Source organism: Cydia fagiglandana, chromosome 20, assembly GCF_963556715.1.
Source record: "Cydia fagiglandana chromosome 20, ilCydFagi1.1, whole genome shotgun sequence".
Lineage (NCBI taxonomy): Eukaryota > Metazoa > Arthropoda > Insecta > Lepidoptera > Tortricidae > Cydia > Cydia fagiglandana.
The window spans coordinates 14,493,673-14,501,397 of NC_085951.1; positions in this window are offsets into that span (position 1 = coordinate 14,493,673).

Here is a 7,725-nt window from a genome sequence, read left to right on the forward strand (position 1 = left end):
CCAATTAGAGAATAATTTTACAGTTAAATACTACTGTAAGTATGTATCTATCTATAGGTACTTACGAGTATACCTACATATTATAATCAAAATCAAAAATAAAAATATGTTAAGCACTAGTGACGTTTTCGCAATTATTATGAAAATATATCACTATTATGTAGCAGTATCATAAAAATATTAAATTTTTTCCCCCTAGGCTAAAAGTTATAAGACTTATAAACCTTTAAATTATCTCGTAGAACTGGTTGATGTACTGACCTGGTCGCAAGAACGGCCACTAAGATACTGTGTAGAATCATTTCTTTTTTGGTAGGGTAAGAATTAAAATAGGGGGGTAAAAGTTAAAAGACGTATAAAAATGTTTTTAAACTGTGCTGTAGGACTGGTTGCCGAGCCCCATGACCTCACAAAGATGGCTCGTGGCTCTCCGCTGAGTTACTGTGTCGAATCATTTCTTTTTGGTATGGTAATAATTAAATAGGGGGGTAAAAGTTAAAAGACTTATAAAAATGTTTTAACTGTGCTGTAGGACTGGTTGCCGAGCGCCGTGAACTCACAAGGACGGGTCGCGGCTCTCCACTGAGTTACTGTGTCGAATCATTTCTTTTTTGGTAACGGTAAATTAAAATGGGGGGGTAAAAGTTAAAAGACGTATACAAATTTAACTTGTGGACCTTGTGGTGGTGGCTTCTGGTGGCTTGTAGGAAAAAAACATACAACCTGACTGCAACTTTTACGGACCAACGTTGCAGTTGGCGTGCAGTCGGCGTGCAGTTCCCATACAAATTGCAGTCGGGTTACAGTCCGTTTGTATCGGCCCTTAATGTCATAATATGGACTTTCATCGTTTTTCCCGCTCTCCAATTCACATGTAGGTAAATGTTTAACACCAACTCCAGCCATGTCGACACACATGGAAAACAGCAAAATAACTAGTGCAGTAAACCTAAAGGCCAAGCGCATTGCGGATCGTAAAACTAAAACCGCCACAAAAGGCTATAACTCAAATAATTATCCCTTCCAAGCGGCCCTTTTTATGGCCGCAGGCACTGCCTTCGGCCAGTCAACGAAAATTAAACGAAAAATAACAGAGATGCTACACAGAAAAACCGGGCAAGTGCGAGTCGGACTCGCGCATGAAGGGTTCCGTACCATAAAGCAAAAAAAAACGGAAAAAGATGCAAAAAGAAAACGGTCACCCAATCACCCATCCAAGTACTGACCACGCCCGACGTTGCTTAACTTTGGTCAAAAATCATGTTTGCTGTATGGGAGCCCCACTTAAATCTTTATTTTATTCTGTTTTTAGTATTTGTTGTTATAGCGGCAACAGAAATACATCATCTGTGAAAATTTCAACTGTCTAGCTATCACGGTTCGTGAGATACAGCCTGGTGACAGACAGACGGACTGACGGACGGACAGCGAAGTCTTAGTAATAGGGTCCCGTTTTACCCTTTGGGTACGGAACCCTAAAAACGACCCAATACCATTTTAATTACAAGGTAATTGTGCTGTTTTTAATTTTACCAAGCGACGTATCAGAACCATTATTCTACTATGAAAACTAAAAATAAGTCCGTCAAGTGCGAATCGATCTCGGGTACGGAGAGTCTCGTGGCATCCCGAAGAAACACTTAAAATCATTCAAAATCGAGTGACTTTGTCTGTCTGTTATTTATTCACTCATAAACCACTGAACCGATTTTAGATGAAATTATATAGGTATGAAGATAGTTTGAGGCGCGGGGAAGGACAGTTTCAATTAATCATCAGCATCATTTCACGCAGAAAAAGTCGCAGGCAGAAGCTAGTCACATAAGCTTATTGTAGTTCCTTCTTATTCTTAAAATATCCTTTCTTTCGCGTGTCACAGTAATTTCAAGGTAAATTAAATTACTTTTGCTTAGAACTAATAATTTGGTTCAGAAAGTCGAATAATTCTAGATCCTCTAAGTAATTAAGATACTTTAAAACCATTGAGACCCAAAATTAATAGGCACAAAAGGCGGACTTAATGGCAAAAAGCATTAACTGCCAGAGAGATTGTGGGCTGCTACTACTACTAACAAAATAAACGCAATACTAAATTAAAAATTTATAATTAGAATAACTTGATTTGTGATTCATAATTCTTCTCGTTGTCTACAATCCTGCACTAAGTACAAGTTTTCTGATAAATCCAATGGTTGACTGGTAGAGAATGCCTCAAGGCATTAAGTCCGCCATTTGTACATTTTGTTATGGTGCAATAAGGTTTAAATAAATAAAAATAAATATTGGTAGATTTTGGCGTCGGCTTCGGAACCCTAGAAACCAACGTTAGCGACAGCGTATTATTGTCCTCAGTTTTTACGACGTTTTAATCTTGGACTATCTGAATAATGTTAACAACAACATAGCAAAAACACTCTTATTTACATATGATAAGGTTCAATATTAAATAAAGTTTTCGCAACGTTTACGAGTATGCGTATGAGTACGCTCGTAGAAGATCCGATCGCACTCGTATTTTATTCTCGCATACGTTCCCAGTTTCGTTATGGTACCTACATACTTATTAAAATGAGTCACATTTCAGACGTTTATGTGAGAAGTACCTTGTACTAATTTGGTTTTACAAGATTATTTTTACTGGGCATCTAATTATCTGGCTGGTAATCTAGATACCTTTTTAGTATTTTACATAGTAAGCGCTAATTACTTCTGTAAGTATAATACAAAACGGAAATACGAATGCGACAACGCAACTACGTAGCAAAAATGATAATTTTCACGGTATGATATGATGCATGACACTCCTCCCATGATGCATTTTGCTCCTTGCAATACAGTCGGAATACTTATATTATGTGTCTCCTTTTGGATTTCACGGGCCTATAAATCCCGGTCTTTTGATAGGCTTGCGTGGGGATATAGATCCAACACGTAGAGGCCCCTTGGAGAGCTTTAATGTCATGTAGAACGCCTGCTGGAACCCGTTCACAGGCGCAACAATAGACACCCATGAACCGGTCGCAGCAGGCATCCTTAATACTATTTTCATTAATTAAAGTTACCTACAGCTTAGTACCCCTAGTTAAATTTCATTCCATAGCGTGACGTAACGTTCGCGTTTGCGTTACTAAGCCTTATTTTGTATAGGAATTTCGGTTTCCAAAACCTCCCCTTGGCGCGCTGTTCAAAATCGAATTTAAAATTTACACAAGATGTTCTGTTATTTATACACTATCAATTAGAATTCTACTCATTCCTAGATATACGAGATAAAAGCCAAAAACTGTAGGTAAGTGTCCGTTCGACTATGCTGGTCCGTTCCTGGCTATAAGCCATAAGCCTGAGCTACATGCCAATCTGTATTTTATGTTACTTTAAGTGAAATATAAATACATAATTTATTAACTAGCATTTCTTTAAGGGTTTTTTTATTTATTTATTGTACGTTAAATACAGTTACCTACCTCCATTAATACGACAAATGTTATGAAAAGTAACTGTAATTTGTAACATTCATTAATGGTAGTAGGTATTGAAATTCTAGAAGATAGAAGAATACCTAAGAAACATGCAATAATAAAATATAAGAGCTTCATTCTAAGATGCCGGACATTATTGGATGAGATGACGATGTCGCAATTAAGATCGATGTAGGGTTTTTCTTGTGTCATTTTTTTTTAATCTGGTAAATGTACAAAAGAAATTGAAAATAAGTCGTATACAACACAACACACTCCGCACACTTTTCACAAATGTGTCTGGGTCATCCCGCCATCGCCATCTCCGTTTTGGTCCGCCCCTGCCCCGAGATCCATTCTTTGGGGTCCAATCTGTGGTTAACTTGGCCCAGTAGGCCTAGCACAAGAGTGGCGCGACAGTATCTTGCCCGCAAGATAGACTCCGGGCCCTCTGTAATTAATACAGTGAGAAAAAGCGCTCCGGGTGCATTCGGCAAACGCCCCAAATAAAAAAAAAATCTTTCGTCTCTGTGGACCAGATATACCTATAGAAGAGCTGGTTTTTTAGGGTTTCGTACTTAGTCACCTAATTAGGGTCTCCTAAAACAAGATTTGATATAAGTAGTTAATATTTTCGGAAATATGCGCTCTGAAAGAAAAAAAACCGGCCAAGTGCGAGTCGGACTCGGGTTCCAAGAGTTCCGTACATTAAGTCCGACTCACGCTTGACTGAACATTTCTTATAGGTTTTCCTGTCATCTATAGGTAAAGAACTATTTTGTGTATTTTTTTCAAACCCAGTAGTTTCAGGGATAAAGGGGAGGGAATGGGGGGATATTTATTTTAAAATTATAATAAAATGGAGGAATGGAGGGATATTTATTTGGTATAAAATTATTTAAAAAACATTAGAAATTCTCAAAATGAGCCCTTTCATTTGATATATAACACGATATATAGTTTGAAAAACTTTATTTTTCTACTTTCTCATTTACCTACCCGCCAAAAAAGGCCCCCATGATGTTTAAAATTCATTTGCTTACGTTTGTAAAAAGACGTAAGTGCAAAGCACTGCAAAGGTACTCCCTTATGATAGTTATGATACTAACTAATAGCCCCCGTTTGGCCTATTTTGACAGAATGGCAACTACGAAACCCTACACTGACTATGGCCCGACATGCTCTTGGCCGATTATTTCTTATTATTACAAGTATTCTCGCGGAGCCCCAACAGAGCCTTTGCGGGGCCGCAGGGGCCCGCAGAGCCCACTTTGAGAATGGCTGTGCTACAGTAACTGTAAGAGACTAGCCCAGGTATTTATGATGATAATATTTGCTCCTAACTAATCACAATGAGCCTGGGAACAATTAAAACCACATATCCACCATACTTGCGCCGACGCATGCATTGACATACGCAAGGTCGCCCATTCATTTACTTCTTATATCATTTCATTTCTCACAGCCACCAATGAATGTAAGGGCAAGATTTTATTAATGAAACGTTGAGTTTGACGTTATATTGTAAAAACACCGGACGGAGTCGTTAAAACCCTAAATAAAACTGTAGTTTCAATAGCACATTTTTTTTAAATTACCATTACCTTAATGTTAATATCACTACACCAGGCGTGACTCACTCCGCGATTTCGTCGCTTTGCTACAGGTAGCTAAAAGTCCATCCGTTTGACCCCAATTTTGGGGTTTGCCATAAGCCGCGCGTGGCGCTGTCGCCACCTAGCGACCACATCTGTGCTGATCGTGACAGACGCGTTTTGTTAGAGAGTGGGTCTTCTGTACCTAGTACTATTATTTATTCTGTGACTACACCTTATAAAACAAAGTCCCCCGCCGCGTCTGTCTGTTTGTATGTTTGTTTGTATGTTCGCGATAAACTCAAAAACTACTGGACGAATTTTCATGCGGTTTTCACTAATCAACAGAGTGATTCTTGAGGAAGGTTTAGGTGTATAATTTGTTAACCCGTGCGAAGCCGGGGCGGGTCGCTAGTGTTAAATATTGTTAAATAGCAAAACAAAGTTACGGATATAAAAAAGAGCAACTAGAACATGTTCATTTAACGAGGCGTTTATCAAGAACCCGTCCCTTTAATGGTTTTCCTAGAGGAAAGTGATAACGCTAAAACGTCGGATAATAAATGTACCCGGTGTATAAAAATAAAACGTCGTTCATATGGGCAACGATATTTTTGACCGCCATCAAAAAATAAGGAGGTTCTCAGTTTAACCCGTATGTTTGCGTGTGTTTATCCGCGATTATCTCGCGTTTGGCTGAACCGATTTTGATGCGGTTTTCAGAAAAGTGTTCGTTATTTCATTCGCAGAGGGGAAGAATCCCGCTTCGCGTCACGTCGTACCCGGACTACCCGGTGCAAAGGATAGACATAAGGATATGTCTTTACCTTTACAAGAGCGTACTCCCATCTTAAATAACAGCAACGCACTTACAACCCCACTGGTGTTGCGGGTGTCTATGGGCGACGGTAAAAAGTTACGTCAGTTTGAATTGGTAGTTGCAGTATTTTATTAAAATTATTGATGTATTTTTATTATTTTAGCTTCTATGTAAATTAAATATAGGTAATTATTGACGTGTAAATGTGCGCTTGTGGCCTATTTGTTGAATAAATGTTGTAGTTGAAGTTCAAGTTGAAATCGCTTACCATGATTCGTCTCTCGTTGGACTCCTATATCAAAAACATAGTAATCCAGCTGCAATCAGCACAGGGAGCGGTTTGTTTTGTATATTTTATTATCTTGTTTGTTATTTTTATCTTAATTATAAAACTCCCGTGAGATTCAAACGAATAAACGGCTCCGTGAAGAGGATCCACGTAAATTGGATCGAAAAAGGTATACTGGAATCAGTTATGTATCGCTGCCATACATGACCCAAAATTTTTTTATTAAGCTATGAGCTTCATCACATCTGATATTTGAGTAATTCTAAGCATTTCTAGCCTGGGAGGCAAAAAGAAGCGTGCGTCTAGTCGGGGAGGGTGGGGTACAATGCAAGTGTCCTGACTGACTGACTGATTCATCAACGCAGAGCCGAAACTACAAAAGATAGAAAGTTGAAATTTGCACTCTAGATTAAATTTATAAATTGTACAAGAGATAAGAAGCAATTTTGAGAAATTCAACCCCTAAGGGGATTAAAAAGGAGATGAAAGTTTGTATGGGGTTCAAGTTTTATTTTAAGATAGGAATTTGAAACTTAGTAAAAAGATATATTATTAAAATACAAGAAAACGAATTTCAGTGTTTTTGAAAATTCATCCCCTAAGGTGGTGAAAAAGAGGTCGAAAGTTTGTATGAATATCAAAAAAAATTTCGAACGCGGGACTTGAATCTATGTATTTGGGGATATTATTAAAAGACAGGAAAAGTAATTTCAGCGTTTTGTAAAATTTATCCCCTAACAGGGTTAAAAAGGGGTTGAAAGTTTGAATCCATTACAAATCCGAGTTGACGCACATTTGTTATTGCCTCCCAGGCTTGAAATGCTTAGAATTACTCAAGGAACATATGTGATGAAGCTCATAGCTTAATAAAAAAATTATGGGTCAACTTTATAACTGCTTCCGCTAGTAGAGTTATTGTTACTTAATAATACGTGAGGTACCCCTTTTAAAATAATTTTAATATAATTTATATCTTATTTTATTTATGGCTCTTAATTTCTATAACCTAACCTAATAAGGAACTATTATAAACAACGTAGTTCCGAATGAGTCATTACTGGAAAAATATTTTGTTTTGGTATAAAAACTAGACAAACTAGACCAGACTGTATGACATTCAAAGGAGTCAAGATCAAGAGCATAGAGAACGGATATTATTTGTATTTTTTTTTGTTTTTGTTTTAAAGGCCGGCAACGCGCTTTCAACCCTTCTGGTGTTGCGGGTGTCCATGGGCGGCGGTAATCGCTTACCATCAGGTGATCCGTCGGCTCGTTTGCCTACTATTTCATAAAAAAAATAGACATTATACATAATAGGTAAATACTTATAATAATATCACAATAAATACGTTACCAATCCTCTTAAAAAATATAATGGTACGGAAACCTTCTTGCGCGACTAAGTTAAGACTCGCACTTAGCCAGGTTTTTTTCGTTTCGTTTACATCCAAACACGGACACCTATTACGCAACACACCACCGGCCGATGTTTTTCTAAACTTCGATTATCGCAGATAATGAAAACTAATCGCCTTGCGGGAGACTCCGGAGACTCCCCACTCG